This window comes from Heptranchias perlo, chromosome 15 (assembly GCF_035084215.1).
Source record: "Heptranchias perlo isolate sHepPer1 chromosome 15, sHepPer1.hap1, whole genome shotgun sequence".
NCBI classification, from domain to species: domain Eukaryota; kingdom Metazoa; phylum Chordata; class Chondrichthyes; order Hexanchiformes; family Hexanchidae; genus Heptranchias; species Heptranchias perlo.
Window position 1 is genome coordinate 45,960,125 of NC_090339.1, and position 21,739 is coordinate 45,981,863.

General features: G+C 43.8%; 1 long non-coding RNA gene across 3 annotated transcripts; it reads left to right on the plus strand.

Moving 5' to 3' along the window:
• The first annotated feature begins 14 nt into the window (after positions 1-14).
• On the plus strand, positions 15-21,308 carry LOC137332746 (uncharacterized). 3 transcript variants are annotated; one of them, XR_010965740.1, is made up of 4 exons: positions 15-223; positions 1,489-1,563; positions 16,741-16,884; positions 20,935-21,308. It is a non-coding gene; the product is annotated as an uncharacterized lncRNA (long non-coding RNA). The 3 variants fall into 3 exon arrangements; XR_010965738.1 differs by having other exon boundaries at positions 20,985-21,308; XR_010965739.1 differs by lacking the exon at positions 15-223 and adding an exon at positions 522-592 and having other exon boundaries at positions 20,985-21,308.
• The last annotated feature ends 431 nt before the right edge of the window (positions 21,309-21,739 follow it).

Here is a 21,739-nt window from a genome sequence, read left to right on the forward strand (position 1 = left end):
TTAAAAAAATCATTTTATTGTTTCGCAGCCCTGGTAAAAATAGTCGAGGAGCATTTAGCTCGAAAAGAAGCACGCGGTCGGTTACTAAGAAAAACGTACAAACACCTGTAGAATGAAAAATCAGCAAGGAACATTTTTTTTAAAAGGAAGCATTAATTTAGGCAAAAAACATGTCTTCAATATCATGAGTTGTAACAATTGGCATTTTTGTTCATATATAGAGGTGAGGTGGTTAAGACTTTTTGTGAACCGAGGTCTTTTTAAAAAAAACATTTGAAATAGTTTTATTTTATATATATTTCCACATAAAGCAGCGTGTAGATGATTACATAACTGAGGAAACTGTTTGGAGAAGTTGCCGAATGGAAGAGTTCAACTTGAAAAAAGCACCCTTGACAGGATTAGGGTTATTGAAGGACGGGTAATGACTCGTCCTCACACTCCCGGGGTCTCGGCTGCTCAACAAATCCATTCCTCACACAATGTCAGCACTGCTGGAACAAAAAAATTCTCCAAATCATCAGAAAAAGAGAAACAAAATGGCGTCCAAGTTGGCCTTAATTCCCGGGATTATAGTGGGGAGAAATATAAGGTGTTCACATTGAGTGTTTTCGAGTATTGCATATATAGTGTTTTGGAGTACTGTGTATATACTGGGTGTTGTGGAGTACTGAATGCATATATTTGGTGTTATGGGGAGTATATATTTATAGGGTGTAGCAGAGTACTGTGTGTATGTATATTGGGTGTGGGGAGTACTTTATATATTGGGTGCAGGGCATACTGTATATATGGGGTATTGGAGTACTACATATATAGGGTGTGGGGTGTATTATATATGTAGGGGTTGTGGAGTGCTGTATACATATATATTTGGTGTTATGGGGAGTATTGTTTGTGTGTATATACATTGTATATATATTGCAGAGTATTTGGGTGTGGGGAGTACTGTACATATATTGGGTGGTGTGGAGACCACATTGCGTATATTCACTATTATTTTTGGAGGGGGAACTTGCCCACTTTTTGGTAGTATGTAATCCAGCCCATACATCCAATTTATATTTGGAGGTTAAGTCATGAATGAGAATTAAACATTCTCTAGTCTGGGGTTTTCCACCTCTGCTCAGGCCAGCCTGCGATTTCCTGCAATTTAAAGTGAACGGAAAAGCATAAGCAAGGTAGAAGTGGAAACCCCAGGCATTCAGTTACACGCACTCTTTATCAACACATCCCCCACATACTGATAACACTGTTTAGACTTTGCTCATATCTGTTATCCGTTGTTATTATTAGCTATTCTATGTATTATCCACAATCATATATGCTCCCCATTACTATTGCATACAATGCTTAATCCTCATTAATATACAATATTTTCATAACATTAAATTTTCCCCTTCATAAACTTAATTATCATTAATACCGACTGATTAGAAATCCACAACCTATTATTAAATGGATGATTAGGAATCGTTTATGTTCCAGAAATGGATTTATCCCCACCTATTGCTCAAACCTGGAACCTAATTAATGTCTTGACCGATCAGCCCTCCTTAGAAGGTAAGCTTCTTCTATACTATTCAATTATTAGTGATTCATTTGAGACCAAGCACTATTGGTAATATTAGCAGATAAGCACGTAACTTGCTTATTTCACATTTGTATTATTAGTTGTGTATTATGGATCAATACCTGCATTAAAATAGTCAACAAAGGAATGTCACACAAATGTGTGAAACTTTGGTTTGCTAACAATGTCAAAAGTAAAATAGTAAAGTGGTACAACAAGAAATCATTTGAAACTAGTCAGAAAAGTACATTATTTTGTTAATAATAGATTACCATAACATACATGATTTGTCTTTACAAGTTATTTTCTATCCAGCTTAGTGGAACATGAAGTAGCATATGCATCAGAAAATATTTCACACATATCTATCGATCGTCTGATGGAAAATGCAAATAAAATATCAAAAATCCACATCTTCTGTTGGAGCATGCCCCTAAACCTGCTTGAAAATGAATCCCATAACATGAGGTGCAGTATATCCACCTCTAAAATTGACACTAGACTGCTTAATTCTGTTTATTAGTTTGATTTTTAAAAATAGTTGTGGTGGTGAGGTTCTTAAGCCATTACATTCTTTTATTTTGATTTCTTATATGCTATGTTATAACAATTTTTAATGAAACAGGTTGAACAATTTTTGAAGCTAAGTTTCATTGTTTTTGGAATGTTGGTGAAGCTCATGCTAGGTTACTTGAATATCTAAAACAAAATACACTTTAAATAAAAAAATCACCTTGAAAGATAGGCAGTAATCAGACACAGAATTTCGTCATTTGTTATGCCCTGGGCAAGGTAAACTATACAATAGGAAAAAGCGGATCATGGGAAACCGGTCTTGTTTAGAGATTTTTATCGAAAGCCATATGACTTTCTCTTCATGTGCTATATCTGGAACATTCCCATTTCAGACTGGAGGGGAGTATACAGTGGTGTTCCTCAGGGATCAGTATTACGACCACTGCTCTTTTTGATTATATATTAATGACCTGGACTTGGGTTTCGAGGGTGTAATTTCAAAGTTTGCAGGTGACATGAAACTCAGAAATGTAGTAAACAATGTGGAGGATAGCAACAGACTTCGGGAGGACATAGACAGATTGGTGAAATGGGCAGACACATGGCAGATGAAATTTAACGCAGAGAAGTGTGAAGTGATACATTTTGGTAGGAAGAATGAGGAGAGACAATATAAACTAAATGATACAATTTTAAAGGGGGAGCAGGAACAGAGAGACCTGGGGGTGCACACACACAAATCTTTGAAAGTGGCAGGACAAGTTGAGAAGGCTGTTAAAAAAGCATATGGGATCCTGGGCTTTGTTAATAGAGCATAAAATACAAAAACAAGGAAGTTATGCTAAACCTTTATAAAACACTTTATTAGGCCTCAGCTGGAGTATTGTATTCAATTCTGGGCACCACACTTTAGGAAGAATGTCAAGGCCTTAGAGGAGGAGCAGAAGACATTTACTAGGATGGTACCAGGGATGAGGGACTTCAATTATGTGGCGAGATTGGAGAAGCTGGGATTGTTCTCCTTAGAACAGAGAAGGTTAAGGGGAGATTTGATAGAGTTGTTCAAAATCATGAACGGTTTTGATAGAGTAAATAAGGAGAAACTGTTTCCAGTGGCAGAAGGTTCAGTAACCAGGGGACACAGATTTAAGGTGATTGGCAAAAGAGCCAGAGGCAACATGAGGAAATAAATGGATGGACCATCCGGCATCGGATCACTAGGCACCGGACACGACAAAGGCAAACCAAGCCCAGTCGTCACTAACATCTGGGGACTTGTACCAAAATTGGGAGAGCTGTCCCACAGACCAGTCAAGCAACAGCCTGACACAGCCATACTCACAGAATCATACCTTTCAGCCAACGTTCCACACTCTTCCATCACCATCCCTGGGTATGTCCTGTCCCACCGGCAGGACAGACCGACCAGAGGTGGCGGTACAATGATATACAGTCAGGAGGGAGTGGCCCTGGGAGTCCTCAGCATTGACTCCGGACCCCATGAAATCTCATGGCATCAGGTTAAACATGGGCAAGGAAACCTGCTGATTACCACCTACTGCCCTCCCTTAGCTGATGAATAAGTCCTTCTCCATGTTGAACACCACTTGGAGGAAGCACTGAGGGTAGCAAGGGCACAGGATGTACTCTGGGTGGGGGACTTCAATGTCTATTACCAAGAGTGGCTTGGTAGCACCACTACTGACCGAGCTGGCCGAGTCCTGAAGGACATGGCTGCCAAACTGGGCCTGCGGCAGGTGGTGAGCGAACCAACACGAGGGGAAAAACTTACTAGACCTCGTCCTCACCAATCTACCTGTTGCAGATGCATCTGTCCATGACAGTATTGGTAGGAATGACCACCGCACAGTCCTCGTGGAGACGAAGTCCCGTCTTCGCACTGAGGACACCATCCAACGTGTTGTGTGGCACTATCACCGTGCTAAATGGGATAGATTCAGAACAGATCTAGCAGCTCAAAACTGGGCATCCATGAGGCGCTGTGGGCCATCAGCAGCAGCAGAATTGTATTCCAGCACAATCTGTGACCTCATGGCCCGGCATATTCCTCACTCTACCATCACCAACATGCCAGGGGATCAACCCTGGTTCAATGAGGAGTGTAGAAGAACATGCCAGGAGCAGCACCAGGCGTACCTAAAAATGAGGTGCCAACCTGGTGAAGCTACAACTCAGGACTACATGCATGCTAAACAGCGGAAGCAACATGCTACAGACAGAGCTAAGTGATTCCATAACCAACGGATCAGATCAAAGCTCTGCAGTCCTGCCACATCCAGTCGTGAATGGTGGTGGACAATTAAACAACTAATGGGAGGAGGAGGCTCTGTAAACATCCCCATCCTCATTGATGGCGGAGTCCAGCACGTGAGTGCAAAAGACGAGGCTGAAGCGTTTGTAACCATCTTCAGCCAGAAGTGCCGAGTGGATGATCCATTTTCGCCTCCTCCCGATATCCCCACCATCGCAGAAGGCAGTCTTCAGCCAATTTGATTCACTCCACGTGATATCCAGAAACGGCTGAGTGCATTGGATACAGCAAAGGCTATGGGCCCCAACAACATCCCGGCTGTAGTGCTGAAGCCTTGTGCTCCAGAACTAGCCGTGCCTCTTGCCAAACTGTTCCAGTACAGCTACAACACTGGCATCTACCTGACAATGTGGAAAGTTGCCCAGGTGTGTCCTGTCCACAAAAAGCAGGACAAATCCAATCCGGCCAATTACCGCCCCATCAGTCTACTCTCACTCATCAGCAAAGTGATGGAAGGTGTCGTCGACAGTGCTATCAAGCGACACTTACCCACCAATAACCTGCTCAACGATGCTCAGTTTGGGTTCCGCCAGGACCACTCAGCTCCAGACCTCATTATTGCCCTGGTCCAAACATGGACAAAAGAGCTGAATTCCAGAGGTGAGGTGAGAGTGACTGCCCTTGACATCAAGGCAGCATTTGAGCGAGTGTAGCACCATGGAGCCCTAGTAAAATTGAAGTCGATGGGAATCAGGGGGAAAACTCTCCATTGGCTAGAGTCGTACCTAGCACAAAGGAAGATGGTAGTGGTTGTTGGAGGCCAAACATCCCTGCCGCAGGACATTGCTGCAGGAGTTCCTGAGGGCAGTGTCCTCGGCCCAACCATCTTCAGCTGCTTCATCAATGACCATCCCTCCATCATAAGGTCAGAAATGGTGGTGTTCGCTGATGATTGCAGTGTTCAGTTCCATTCGCAACCCCTCAGATAATGAAGCAGTCCATGCCCGCATGCAGCAAGACCTGGACAACATCCAGGCTTGGGCTGATAAGTGGCAAGTAACATTCACACCAGAGAAGTGCCAGGCAATGACCATCTCCAACAAGAGAGAGTCTAACCACCTCCCCTTGACATTCAACGGCATTACCATCACCGAATCTCCTACCATCAACATCCTGGGGGTCACCACGAACCAGAAATTTAACTGGGCCAGCCATATAAATACTATGGCTACAAGAGCAGGTCAGAGGCTGGGTATTCTGTGGCGAGTGACTCATCTTCTGACTCCCCAAAGCCTTTCCACCATCTACAAGGCACAAGTCAGGAGTGTGATGGAATACTCTCCACTTGCCTGGATGAGTGCAGCTCCAACAACACTCAAGAAACTCGACACCATTCAGGACAAAGCAGCCCGCTTGATTGGCATCCCATCCACCACCCTAAACATTCACTCCCTTCACCACCGGTGCACCATGGCTGCAGTGTGTACCATCCACAGGATGCACTGCAGCAACTCGCCAAGGTTTCTTTGATAGCACCTCCCAAACCCGTGATCTCCACCACCTAGAAGGACAAGGGCAGCAGGCACATGGGAACAACACCACCTGCACGTTCCCCGCCAAGTCACACACCATCCCGACTTGGAAATATATCGTCGCTGGGTCAAAATCCTGGAACTCCCTTCCTAACAGCACTGTTGGGAGAACCTTCACCACACGGACTGCAGCGGTTCAAGAAGGCGGCTCACCACCACCTTCTCAAGGGCAATTAGGGATGGGCAATAAATGCTGGCCTTGCCAGCGACACCCACATCCCATGAACGAATTTTTTTTTAAATGTGCAATGCCACAGGAAACTTACTATATTAAAACACTGACTGGGTCGCAACATTAGGACTCAAAATACAAGATAACTTCTTTGTCACGCTTTCTCAATGGGTAAACACCTTAGGCCAGAATTTGCTGTAGCTGGCGAACAAACAGCGCCCGCCGTTTGTTAGGCTTGCCCTTGCCCATTTAATTTCTATGAGCTTTTGGACTGAAAGTTGCTGTAAGTGCGAGATGGAAATGGTGCTGCGCCCTCCACAGGGTATTTGGGACCTGTGTGAACAGGGCAAGCAACTGTGCATGTCCTTAACCAATCAGATTGTAGAATTGTTAATGACCAGCGCAGACTCTGAACCAGGAAGTCGTTGGAATAGTGAATTCAATGTCAAATCAGAAATAGAGAGGGAAAGTTAGATTGGATTAAAAGAGAAAAAAAAGTTTTTAAAAATTGAATTTAAATTTTTTTTAAATCTCCAACAACAATTAAAGGCTAAAGAGACTGCACACTTGTAAAAGCTAATTTTCAGTGCCAGAGAGGTGGTTTGGCAGTAATTGAGACTTATCACACCATTAAAAAGGGTACTTGGACTGAAATGGACAAGCCCTAACTCTCTGATAAGTTTAGTTCATATCTACCATGCAAGTACAAGAATTTCATGCCGTTCAATACGTTTGAATGGTGAATCAGACAGCGAGATGGGGAAACTAACTGCGGAGCGGCGCATCTCTGACAGCAGCTTCTGGATTTTCACGTTTAACCACACGTCTGCTCTCGCCTGAAGTTGCTGTGCGATTTGCACAGAAATAACGATGAATGAGGTTAGCCATACCATTATTTTGACGGTAAATTCTGATCCATTGTAAGTGTCACCATTTAATTGCAGTACCAATTACAACTGTAGGTAGTGCTGTGATAGAGAATTTGCAGTATAATTAAGTGACTGGTTCTACTCTATTTTTGAGCAAAACAGGAAGATGTGATGAAATCAGGAGTAGCAGAAGCTGTATAACATGAGGAACGGTTAACAAAAAAGAAAGACTTGCATTACATAGTGCCTTTCACACCCTTAGGATGCCCAAAGCGCTTCACAGCCAATGAAATACTTTTGAAGTGTAGTCACTGTTGTAATGTCAGAAACATAGCAGCCAATTTGCACACAGCAAGGTCCCAAAAACAGCAATGTGATACGTTACCAGATAATCTGTTTTAGTGATGTTGTTTAAGCGATAAATATTAGGCAGTTCACTGGGAAGAACTCCTCTGCTCTTCAAATAGTGTCATGAGATCTTTTATGTCCCTAGGGCAAACGGGACTTTGGTTTAACATCTCATCCGAAAGATGGCACTTTTGACAGTGCAGCACTCCCTCAGTGCTGCATTGAAGTGTCAGCCTAGATTATGTTTTCAAGTCTCTGGAGTGAGACTTAAACCCATAACCTTCTGACTCAGAGGCTACCACTGAGCCACAGCTGACATCACCACAGTACTAAGTTGATATTTGCAAAGATTGGGCCAGTATGTGTAAAAATTTGGGACCAGCAACTGTCTGTATGTGTAAAAACTAGAAAGTAAAATTCTGTAAAAGTCAGTTCTTTTGCTGACATCCTGCTTCTCCCATGCATCCATCGATAATGAGCCCGCTCTCTCCTGCAACTACAGTCCCGTTCAATCTGTATGTGAAGCCACCCTCCCAGGCTTTGCTTGTGTGGCTTCCATTCTTCCCAGTCTGTGGCCTTTCAGCTTGCTGCTGCCTCTCACCGAGGGTGTCCTGGTTCGCAGTCCGCTCTGGGACCACTGCATACAGTGCCACTGCAGATGTTTTCCCTTATCCCCCTTCCTCCCAGCTGTGCCCCTGACATCCAAGCCTCCCCCTCCCAAACTATGCCTAAAGGAGTCCAGTCTGAATCCTTGCAGCTGCTGGAAAGAGTGTCCTGTTTATGACAAAAACATTGGCGTCATTTTAAACATTAGCTGGGAACAGGATTGAGATTGCTGCTTTTGTGACAAAAACAAAAGACCTCCTGTTTTTCCCTCACTCTCGGGCCTATTGGTGCCACACCCCACTCCCAAAACTTGGATTGATGCCCGTAACCAGCGTCTTGTATATGGGGGAGGAGGAGGAGGAATGCTTGGGGCCAGACTTGAAATAAAACAATAGGAATTAAACTCTGACTGCAGACTGCGGGGGGAGGGGAGTGGGGGTGGGGAGGGGCAGGGGCAGGGGCAGTGGGCTGGACCTCGGATGGCAAGCAAACTGCTGAAGGGAAAAAAGGAGGCCAAGTTTTTTTTAAAATATATAAATTATATATGAAGAGGATGAATCGGGATCACTCAGAGAAAAGGGCTAAGAGGGAGAAAGAGGGGGCAACCACTGCAGGAAGATGGGCGATAGTGGGGGCAACCACAGCGGGGGAAATAGGGGCAGTCACAGCGACAGAAGGTGAATGGGGGCAGCTGCAGAGGGGGAGCCGGAGTGAAGGTGGATGGGGGTCAGCCAGAAAGGGAAATAGATGGGCAAACAATGGGCAGCAGACAGAGGATAGGTAGGAGAGGGGGGATTAAGGAGTATAAAGCAGTGAGAGGCATCATGCAGACAGGGGGAATAGAGGCTGTGGCAGGGATCATGTGTTTTATATTGGATGATGTGAAGTGAGGAGAAATGGTTTAAGGTGCAACACAGAAATTAAAGTTGAGAGAGTAGTACAAAAAAAGAAAAGGGGATATAATTCGAGTGACGCCTTGCCGGGAAGAAAGGGATTGAGGCAACACTACAACGTAGGAGTGATATGGAAGTGAGGCAAAAGCAGAGAAGTAGAAGAAATGGTGAGGGTGCAGGGGAAGGAGCTTAACACAGGAATCACGAACTAGGAGTGGCCACAACGTAACTGTAAGCGACAAGTTAGGATACATGGTATGAAGGTGTGGTTCAAAACAGGCAGTGGAAAAAAAAAAGGTCTGTTGTCTGACCACATCCTCCCTGCCATGACCTGAAACTTCTCTCAAGTGTTGGTCATACCCATCTCCCAATCAGTGATCTTAAATCCTCCCTGTAGTCCTGACTGGATCTGCCATCCATACCATGCCACGCCACATTACCTTTCTTTTACTTCCACTCCGGATGTCTGCATTTTTTGAGACCCACTCCTACTTTTTGTTTTTCTGCAATCTTCCTCTAATTTTTTTTGTATTTTTTAAGTCGTTCTTCCAATGTTTCTGTAATTTTTTAATGCTGCTATGTGCATTTATGTTTTTTGCAGTCTTCATCCTGTGTTTGTGTTTAACTTTTGGTCCTGCTTCTTTTGTTTGCATTTTTATTCGAGCCCTTCTGCTACTGTTTTCATATTTTCTCTTGCTCTCGGTGTTCCCCCTTTTTAAGCCCCATAGCTGGTGATTCTGTCTTTCCTTGTGCAGTTCCTGTCATTTGAGTTTTGTTCAGTCTTACTCCTGGTGTTTGTGTTTTAAACTTCTGCTCCTAATCTTTCTATTTCTTTAATCCTATACCTGGTATTGATGTACTTTTTTAGCTTTACTTCCACTTTTTTTGTTTTTTAAATATAGCCCCGCTGTTTCCTTTTAACTCCTGCCTTCACTCTTTCATTTTTAAGTACAGCTCCGCTGTTTGTTTCCACTCCCACTTTTAGTATTCATGGTTTCTTTTAGTGTCAATCCAGGTAGTTGTGTTTTTTTGAGCGCTATTTGTGCATTTCTAATTCTACTTACAGAATTTGTATTTTTACTATAGCTCCACTGTTTCTTTTACGTACTGTTCCCAGTATTTTCCTTTCTTTTAGTCTTGCTTTTACCATGGCTTTCTTTTTTGCCTACATTCATGTGAACAAGAGTAGGTCATTCAGCCCCTTGAGCCTGATCCGCTATTCAATTATTTTGTGGCTGATATGTATCTCAACTCCACTCGTGGTGTTTGTATTTTTACTTACGACTACCAGTGTTACTTTTTGAAATTACTACTCTTGTCCTTTTTAGTCATGCTCCTGATTTTCTGCTTTTTTAAAGAAAAATCACACTCTGTGAAACATCCCAAGACTCCCCTCCCCAACTTATAAATGTTTTTGTTTTCCTCTGTATTTTTTCTCTCAAAATTCTCTTCATTTCTCTGTGCTCACCGCTCATCAACAACAAATTCTTCTGAACCCCTGACTTTCCTTCTCAAACTTTTCAGCACTTTCCATCACTCAACTTTTACCATCCACTAAACCACAACCTCTTCTGCAGTCCCTATCAGAAACCTCTGCACAACCCAACTGTTTCCCCCTCTTTCCTTCCGTGATGTTTCATATCTCCCCAACATTGACATATTACTCCTTAAACCACTGCTACATCGCAAAGTTCACACTTTCACTTCAATCAATGAAGAAACTGAAACTGTCACAAATATAACATTCTCAAAATACTTTTACTGCATGATTTATATGCAAGGTACTACTTTCAAATTATGTTCAATATTTGAAAAATAATAGAAAAATTGTGCTTTATTTACACTCTCATACACAAAATATACATTCCCAATATAAATACATTTTTCTGTAAAATGTAAAATATTTCATATTCATTCATTTTGACTGTCATATTTCCAAAACCTCTACAATTATATAAAAGCCTTTTAAGAAACAACTTTATCTCCATTTCTACTTGCTTAGATTCACCTTATTATAATTTATGTTTGGCTCTTACATTACACTTTCCTTATTATATCATATAATCCTCCTATCTTAATCAAACAACATATACACTAACTTGCTGTGAGCAACACCACAGGAGATAGATTAGTATATTAAAAATCCTACATCTGTGTGCACTTTTTGTCTTAGTTCATGTCAGATTTTTGTTACACTTTTGTGTCAACCAACCCCTCCTGTCGCCCCAACCCAACTCAAGTGCCCAACTCACCATAAGCAATGCCATAAGAGATCTGCTAGATATCTACATCTGTACCGAATTATATTTGCTTATGTGCCAAATTTCTCTGGAAAGTGCAGCTAGAGAGCTTCCTACAATGCATTGCATGAAAAACAAACATGTCCCTCCAATCCAAGCTGGATTTCTCCACAATCACAACAGGATGTAGTTCAGACTTTATTTAACAGTCACCTATTGAAATTTACAATTTTTGAAAAATAATTTTTGTCTCAGTATAGGAGGTGGGCGCTAAATTATGAAGACCTCTAGAATGTGATATATATCCTTTGACAGGACTGACGCAGTAACTCACAAGAGTTCCCAGGTCAATGCTACAAGTGTGGTATAAATCATAATCCATGAGTCTTCATAATATATTCTTGTTGTGCCATATATTAAAAATTAATCTGGTAAAGAATTGGGTATAGAAGAAAAATGGATTCGACATGCACTACATTCTTTTGTAGTTTGGTTCTAGTACTGCTGGAGACAATTTGAATAATATTTAGGCTGTTATTATGTTAGATGGGTTTAGAATGAAAAAACTTGAAGTATTCTCTTCAAATGTTTTTGCAAGTAATTAGAATGTAATGTAATGTGATGTCATCTTTACATAATATGAAGATATTTCATAGAAATAACATCATAATGTTTGGAATAAAGTGATTCCTACAAAGTGACTACCACATCACTTTATATAATATGCTTAAAACACGGCCTGTGGGCTCAATCCTTCGTCAATGGTGAGTTAACTGACCTCAATTAGAGGAGCAGTTGGATCCTCAGTATCCCTGGACGAGAGAAGTGAAAAATTACCACTATATCCAATGACCCCTGCTGTTAATTATGCAAGTATGGACATCAGGTGATGACAGGCCTTAGCTATGAAGATTTTGATGGTCCAAAAGTATGCCAATCTTCAGAGGCCAACATTCCTCCGATAGGAAAAAAAAGGCAAAATAATGTTTATCGACCGTTTAACAAAACACGAACAAAATCTCAGGACCTTATAGGACTGAGAAATACAACTTTGGCTGATGCTTCTTTGGTGCTAACAATCATGACGCACCTGCAGATTTTATCACACTTCAGTAGCAGCTAATGAGCCACTCGGTCACCTGTAAATTTTGAAAAATTCAAGATTCCAGCTGTGGAATGTACAATCTCAATGGCCACCACACAAAGCAAGTTTTAGCAACAAAGCTGTTCAAGTGCTGGTAAACGCCATCAGAAAGCAATGCAAAGTGCATATTTGATGGGTGAGGCCAGTCCCCCCTTCCCCCATGCAAAAAAGACATGAAGCATGGCAGTATATCTCAGTCACTGTCTCCCTGATTCAGAGGACCTGCAATTGGGCCAGAAGATACTCGACTTAGAGAAGCACAAAGCACGAATACTACAGTAAAGCAGGACCTATGTGGACATGAACGTTGTAGTTGTAAAAGATATAAGCAAAAAACTTTGCACTAACACAAGGAAATGTTATCAAGAATGCAGCATATAAGATATTAAGGGGCAGTAATGGTGGCCATGAAATTACCGGATTGCCGTAAAAACCCATCTGGTTCACGAATATCCTTTAGGGAAGGAAACCTGCCGTCCTTACCTGGTCTGGCCGAAATGTGACTCCAGACCCACAGCAATGTGGTTGATTCTTAATTGCCCTCTGAAATGGTCCAGCAAGCCACTCAGTTGTACAATCTCGCTACGAAAAGTCATAATAAGAATAAAACCGGATGGACCACCCGGTATCAGACTACTGGGCACCGGACACGACAAAGGCAAACCAAGCCCAGTCGACCCTGCAAAGTCCCCCTCACTAACATCTGGGGACTTGTGCCAAAATTGGGAGAACTGTCCCACAGACTAGTCAAGCCACAGCCTGACACAGCCATACTCACAGAATCATACCTTTCAGCCAACGTCCCACACTCTTCCATCACCATCCCTGGGTATGTCCTGTCCCACCGGCAGGACTGACCCACCAGAGGTGGCGGTACAGTGATATACAGTCAGGAGGGAGTGGCCCTGGGAGTCCTCAACATTGACTCTGGACCCCATCAAATCTCATGGCGTCAGGTCAAACATGGGCAAGGAAACCTCCTGCTGATTACCACCCACCGCCCTCCCTCAGCTGATGAATCAGTCCTCCTCCATGTTGAACACCACTTGGAGGAAGCACTGAGGGTAGCAAGGGCACAGAATGTACTCTGGATGGGGGACTTCAATGTCCGTCACCAAGAGTGGCTCGGTAGCACCACTACTGACCGAGCTGGCTGAGTCCTGAAGGACATAGTTACCAGACTGGGCCTGGGCAGGTGGTGAGCGAACCAACACGAGGGAAAAACTTAATTGACCTCGTCCTCACCAATCTACCTGTCGCAAATGCATCTGTCCATGACAGTATTGGTAGGAGTGACCACCACACAGTCCTCGTGGAGACGAAGTCCTGTCTTCGCACTGAGGACACCATCCAACGTGTTGTGTGGCACTACCACCGTGCTAAATGGGATAGATTCAGAACAGATCAAGCAGCTCAAAACTGGGCATCCATGAGGCGCTGTGGGCCATCAGCAGCAGCAGAATTGTATTCCAGCACAATCTGTAACCTCATGGCCCGGCATATTCCTCACTCTACCATCACCAACATGCCAGGGGATCAACCCTGGTTCAATGAGGAGTGCAGAAGAACATGCCAGGAGCAGCACCAGGCGTACCTAAAAATGAGGTGCCAACCTGGTGAAGCTACGACTCAGGACAACATGCATGCTAAACAGCGGAAGCAACATGCTACAGACAGAGCTAAGTGATTCCATAACCAACGGATCAGATCAAAGCTCTGCAGTCCTGCCACATCCAGTCGTGAATGGTGGTGGACAATTGAACAACTAACGGGAGGAGGAGGCTCTGCAAACATCCCCATCCTCAATGATGGCGGAGTCCAGCACGTGAGTGCAAAAGACAAGGCTGAAGCGTTTGCAACCATCTTCGGCCAGAAATGCCGAGTGGATGATCCATCTCTGCCTCCTCCCGATATCCCCACCATCACAGAAGGCAGTCTTCAGCCAATTTGATTCACTCCACGTGATATCCAGAAACGGCTGAGTGCACTGGATACAGCAAAGGCTATGGGCCCCGACAATATCCCAGCTGTAGAGCTGAAGAATGGTGCTCCAGAACTGGCTGCGCCTCTAGCCAAGCTGTTCCAGTACAGCTACAACACTGGCATCTACCCGACAATGTGGAAAATTGCCCAGGTGTGTCCTGTCCACAAAAAGCAGGACAAATCCAATCCAGCCAATTACTGCCCCATCAGTCTACTCTCAATCATCGGCAAAGTGATGGAAGGTGTCGTCGACAGTGCTATCAAGCGACACTTACCCACCAATAACCTGCTCAACGATGCTCAGTTTGGGTTCCGCCAGGACCACTCGGCTCCAGACCTCATTACTGCCCTGGTCCAAACAGGGACAAAAGAGCTGAATTCCAGAGGTGAGGTGAGAGTGACTGCCCTTGACATCAAGGCAGCATTTGAGCAAGTGTGGCACCATGGAGCCCTAGTAAAATTGAAGTCAATGGGAATCGGGGAAAACTCTCCATTGGCTGGAGTCGTACCTAGCACAAAGGAAGATGGTAGTGGTTGTTGGAGGCCAATCATCTCTGCCGCAGGACATTGCTGCAGGAGTTCCTGAGGGCAGTGTCCTCGGCCCAACCATCTTCAGCTGCTTCATCAATGACCTTCCCTTCATAAGGTCAGAAATGGAGATGTTCGCTGATGATTGCACATTGTTCAGTTCCATTCGCAACCCCTCAAATAATGAAGCAGTCTGAGCCCGCATGCAGCAAGACCTGGACAACACCCAGGCTTGGGCTTATAAGTGGCAAGTAACATTTGTGCCAGGCAATGACAATCTCCAACAAGAGAGTTTAACCACCGCCCCTTGACATTCAACGGCATTACCATCGCCGAATCCCCCACCATCAACATTCTGGAGATCACCATTGACCAGAAACTTAACTGGACCAGCCATATAATACTGTGGCTACAAGAGCAGGTCAGAGGCTGGGTATTCTGTGGCGAGTGACTCATCTCCTGACTCCCCAAAGCCTTTCCACCCTCTGCAAGGCACAAGTCAGGAGTGTGATGGAATACTCTCCACTTGCCTGAATGAGTGCAGCTCCAACAACACTCAAGAAACTCGACACCATCCAGGACAAAGCAGCCCGCTTGATTGGCACCCCATCCACCACCCTAAACGTTCACTCCCTTCACCACCGGCGCACAATGGCTGCAGTGTGTACCATCCACAGGATGCACTGCAGCAACTTGCCAAGGCTTCTTCGACAGCACCTCCCAAACCCGCGACTTCTACCAACTAGAAGGACAAGAGCAGCAGGCACATGGGAACAACACCACCTGCACGTTCCCCTCCAAGTCACACACCATCCCGACTTGGAAATATATCGCCGTTCCTTCATCGTCGCTGGGTCAAAATCCTGGAACTCCCTTCCTAACAGCACTGTGGGAGAACCTTCACCACACGGACTGCAGCGGTTCGAGGCAGCGGCTCACCACCACCTTCTTGAGGGCAATTAGGGATGGGCAATAAATGCTAGCCTCACCAGCGACGCCCACATCCCATGAACGAATAAAAAAAAAGAAAGTGAACTGAAGACGCATCCTGGCATAAGTGTTGGGATGCACCTGGCTGGGACCTGCAGCATTGACCCCACTGAAGATTGTGGGGTCAGGGGAAGGTATGTTAATTTGCATCCAAATGATGGGTGCCCATGGCACCAGGACCGCGTTTGGAGTTTCTGCCCGTTGAAGCCTCCACATAATGCGGTACTGGTTGCCAGGTCTGAGAAGGGACACTGGATTCACTCCCCCCATCTCCCCACCCCTGACAAAGAAGCTTATCTTGCTTCCTCAGACTCTTACCTAAGGGGGCCAATGCTTAAACATTAACAAATATTACCCTTTGAATCTTTGGGCATCCAGGACACAATCTTGGCATGGACCCGCAGGTGGACCCCATTTCCACCATTCATTAGTCTAGTACACCTGGTGTCACCAGACTTAGCAGTAGCTAATGATCTGCCACTCATCTGTGAGGCAGGAGCACAGGAACTCGCAATGTTGGGAGCCCTGGCACCACCCCCTCCAATGCCACTTGTCTTGCTTAGGGTGGTCTGAGGCACTGTCCCCAATAAGGCCAAGCAGGAATTCCCATGCCAAGGCTGGTATATGACGTATCTGGGTCCTGGCCTAATTTGTGGCCCTTTCAGCACACTCCTGCTGGAGTTACGGTGGGAGTGGGCTGGAAGGCCCGTGGATTTTTGGCCTCCAGAAGTGAAAATAGCAAATGAATTGATATGTGCCATAATGGATGAATGAATATATTTCAGGAAGGAATTTCCTGGGCTAAATCAGCATATCCCAATCCCTGCAGTTCTTATGCTTAGAGACGTAACTCACACATAACAAAAGCTGTTCTGATAAAGGGTTACATGCAAAACGCTAACCTGTCTTTTCTCTTCAGCGATGCTGACTGATCTGCTGTGTAGTTCCAGCATTTCCTGTTTTTGTTTCAGATTTCCAGTATTTGCATTTTCTCTTTTTGCTCACACATAACAGGAGGGCACAACATGCAACAGGTGATGGATTCAAAAATTTGAAAATATTGATGCCAAATACCGCAAAAAATAGTGGGGTTGTTCAGGATGGAATGTTTCGAAAACGTTGGATCTGTGGATAGTGGGAAAGAGAACAGGACTAGTGGTGAGTACCATATTAATTAAATATTCTATGATTTTCACATGTTAGATGAATTTAGCCACCTTTGAAGGTGGCAGGACAAATTGATAGAACTGTTATAAAAAGCATATGGGATCCTTGGCTACGGGGCCTCCTAAGGCACCAAAATGGTGGGCAGGAAGTGTGCGCACACTTCCAACTGGAAGTGCACTGCCCGCCATATTGAGTAAGAAAAAACGAGAGAAATCCTTTACCAACACCTGAAGCAGGCGTTAAGCTGTTTGCATATGCAAATAAGGAACCTAAAGCTGCTTTAGGTCCCCACGGCAACATTGGTTTACCCTGAGGCAGCCAGCACCAGACGTACCACTTGCTGAATGTTCAGATTGTGTGTGACCACATGCGACGAGTCCTTCACATCAATGCCCGAGTTCCTGGAAGTTGCCATGATGCATTCATCCTCAGAAATTCTGCCCTCCTTGAGCAATTCTGGATGATTGTCAAACGACCAGATAGTTTGTGGGTGACAAAGCATATCTCTTGATATGTAATAGATAATGACCTCCTGAGTGGCAAGAACAGCAAGTGTGGAGCACGACAACAAGGCATAAACCTCCACTAGAGTTATGATTGGGAGAACCATAAGGGTAAAGGTAAAGGGTAGCTTTTGATGTATTGATAGATTAAGATATGTTCCCAAGCATGTATGCTCATAGTCGTTGCTTCCTATGCCTGCACGACTTTGCCATTCAAAAAGACCTGGAGATTCCAGGGAAGGTGGTCGCAGCCGTTTTGGAGGCAGAGGAACATGCAGTGGATCAGCAGGACCCTCGCTGAGAGGACTTCTCAGTGGTGGCTGCAAGGGGCATCCAAAATCAATTTATCAATGAAATGTTCTCAACTGTTTAATAGTCTCCTTTTATCCTTCCTCCATTTCCCTCCCCTTCAGAGAAATTACAGTCCTTCAAATGCAGTATATATCCTCGAACCTCTCGGGGCCTCTGACCTGTTTGCCTCTGACTGAATCTGCAAGTCTTTACAATCTCCACGAGACAAGTACCTTCACTCTTGTATGACTACATCTCCATGAATACATGAGCAAGAGAAAGAGCACCTTCTCTTTTATTACAACCAATTTCAGAGTGGTCAATAGCCACCCTGCTCCTTTTTCACACCTGCTTTCCCTGGTGTTTAAACATGCCTATCTTTCTCCTATCCCAGTGCTTCTCCTAGGTACAATATGCAGGCAGTATTTCAAGAGATAGTTGGCTGCTCTTGAATTACAAAAGGCGCGTGGGACTGAGGTGGCCCTTGGAAGGACCCACTGCAGTCAGCATCTCGAGTGTCTGTATTGGCAGCCTGCTATGTGGTGCTCTGAGGGGATAGGCTGAATGCCTGGTATGTTCTTCTATCCTGAGAAATGGTGGCCTCATTCAGGTTGCCTCCAACCATCGTCATTTATCGGGACTTGGAGCTGTTAGTCTACTGATTGGTGGAAAGGCTTCTGCACTGCTCAGAGGATGGAAGTCAGAGAAGTATGCTTCCACTCCAAGAGGGCACACCTGAGGCCTGTAAAGGGCTGAAGAAAAATGGATGAACATTTTTTCAGAATGTCTCTTAGGGAGCAAAGGGGCAGCCCTTGAAAGGTAATTGATTCGTCTGGGATCCATTCCCTTTCTTTCCAGTATTTTTGGGGCCTTCTTAAGGCTCAGAATGGGGCCTATACTTAATCTCATTAGGAGTAGAATCTGCTGGGCCTATCAGCAAGAGAGCTGGGCAGAATTTCCAGAGTAGCCCAGGAATGCTCGCAGACACACCCCAAAGTTCCTCAGCAACATAACGGATGGGTCTGAGAAGCACCCACCCCAGTACAATTTGACAGGGAATTTCAAAGGGGCAGATCTCTGCTCCAAATTTCATCTCAAATTGCCAAGATCACACTGCAGTTCCATCCCCCACTCCTGGCTGGAATTTCTAGCCTAAGTGAGCGTGCAAGCCCTGGATTGAAATCCATGGTCTATCACTGTTAATACAATTGATCATCAGCCAGCCACACAAACCCTTAATCTGCATCATTACTTCTTTAATTTTTTTCATTGCTTTGTTCCAGTTTCCTTGCACACCTGCTGGAGTTGACTGGCATTTTAGGCATTGATGGATGTGAACTGAGATGCTGTTCTTTCTACTTTGTTGGCCTGTAATTAATTTGTGTTCGGCTTCACTGTGTCACATCACAACCTCACCCTTCATAAAAAGCAACAGATCGCTCTTTGATCTCTCTTTACGGAAAAATTCTGTCATTTTCCATCTATGTAAAGTTATGAGTTTGCAAAGGTCAGTGGTGAGTCTAAGATATTTATTAATTCCTTGCATCAAAAGTCCAATTGCTGAACAGAAGCAGCAAGCTAAAATACATTCAAATCTAAAAACAGGTTGAAAGCAGAAGTGCAAACTATTAAATTAGGTTAAATTAAATTAAACAATGAATGTTGTTGGAATAATACATAGAGGATCCTAGATGATTGTTGCTCGGTTAGACAATAGTAATCCATTCTTGGAGGTTTACAGAATGGCATCAACCATGCAGAATACTGACAACCATCTAGTATTATTCACAATATTCAGAGGATAATGAATATTTGTAATTTATTTTAGAAATAGCATTGATGGGTGGCTCAGGAACTTAGCGCATTGAACACTAATGCATGGAATCATGGAATGCCATTTCCTTCCCCATCCACTGAGCTGAAAGGAGACCAGGTACTTCCCAATACAAAGGAAAGAAAAATTGGAGGAAAAGTTGTCATTGTGACCCTCTCATGACTGAGCATGGAGCCTGTGAGCAGATTGACAACTCTCGAGGTTTGCAGTATTAGGGGCACAGAAAGGGAGAAAAGGGGGTTGAAAAACTGGAGGGTCACAGATCTACAAAAATCAATAACTAATTTTGGCAGGAACTGGTTTGTTTGATGTTATGCCTTTGTTTAAGCAAGGCCATGTAATGTAGAACCTCACAGAAAATGGTATTTATGAAGATATCAAAGGATACTAGAATTCCCATCATAAATTACATTAAAAAAATTATTCCCCATAGCTTTGACACTCTAGTGTGATAATGTCATTTGAATTAAATGGGTTAACCCTTCTGCTTAAATAACAGACAAAGAAATTTCACACAAACCCATTGGGCCATAATTTGCTGTGGCAGGGCATCGAACGCTGCTTGCCATTAGTTAGACTTGCCCTTATTTAGATTTTAAAATTCTTTGCATGGCAAGTTGCTGAATGTACGAGGTGATAACATCACAGCGAGGGAAACAGGGCATTTGGTACCCGAATGAACAGGGCAAGCAACTGTGTATCTCCTTCACCAAACAGATTGAAGGATTGTGAAATTAAAGCATAAGGACTGTGAAGGAAGTGTAACTTAGAGTGGGTGAATTCAATGTCAAATCAGGCACATAAAGAGAAACAAAGAGAGGGAACAAAAGATTCGATTAAGAGAGAGAGAAAAAAAAGACAGCAAGAATAAGTTTTAAAAACAGTTTTAATTTTACATTTTTAAAATCTCCAACAATAATTAATGCCAGAAGGAATGAGGCTCCACAATGTAATAGTTAATTTTCAGTGACAGGTTGATTGGCAGTAATTAACACTTATCACGTCGTTAAAAGGGTACTTGGGCTTGAGGAACAGCACCTCATCTTTCGTTTAGGCACTTCACAACCTTCCAGGCTCAAAATTGATTTCAATAACTTCAGATTATAACCACTGCTCCCTTTTTTTCGGACTGCAGCTGCTGGTTATGGTTCTGCTGTTATCATTTGCAGTTTGTCTTTGTTTCTTAACTTGTCCCATTGCCATCCTTCTTGCCTTGCATGATCGGCCCATTGCCATCCTTCTTGCCTTGCCTGATCATCCCTTTTTGTCATTTAATCACTCTTGCCCTCCCCTCGCCGCCCAACTTTCCCTGGCTCTGTACTTGCTTAAAAACTTTAACTTTTTAACAAACACCTTCCAGTTCTGAGGAAAGGCCTTCGACCTGAAACTTTAACTCTGTTTCTTTCTCCACAGATGCTGCCTGACTTGCTGAGCTTTTCCATCAGATTCTGTTTTTGTTTCAGATTACCAGCATCCGCAGTATTTTGCTTTTGACTTAGACTGAAATGGACAAGACTTAACTTTCTGTGGCGAGTTTAGTTCGTATCTACCGCGCAAATACATCAACTTCAGGCCGTTCAATGTATTTCAATAGTGAGATGGACAGTGAGGTGCTGTTTTCGTGAAGCTAACAGCAGAGCGGTGCATCTCCGACAGCAACTTTTGGATTTCCATGTTTAACCGTGCATCTGCCCCTCGCCTGAAGTTGCTGTAGCATTTGCGCATAAATAACGGTGAGTGCCATTAGCCTCACTGTTATTTTGACAGCAAATTCTGGCCCATTATGTATTAAACAGATTTTCAACAAAGAAACCTTGGAGGTTTGATTGTCATAGTACTTCATTGACCGAACTGTAGTCTCCTAGACATCCTATCATTGTATTCCAGATGTTCAGTGATACTCAACCTCCCTTCTTATTGGGTTGGTTTCACTTGTGCTGTGACAGAATCTAAGATGGAGCATGGTGCAGCATATGGTTAAAAGCTGTTGAAGAATTTCTGAGCATTGCAAAAGTTAAACTAACGCACATAAACATGTTAGTGAGGGCAGCCATGTTGCTGCAACACTGGAAAATTGAGCTCGACTGGAAGACCACAGTTTGAATCCTCGTTGTGATTTCTTCAAAGCAATTATTAACGCATTTAAAATAATCTCATCGAGATCATTGAAGATGCGGCAAATGAACAGAGGAACCTGACCAGAGAGGAGGAGGTTTTC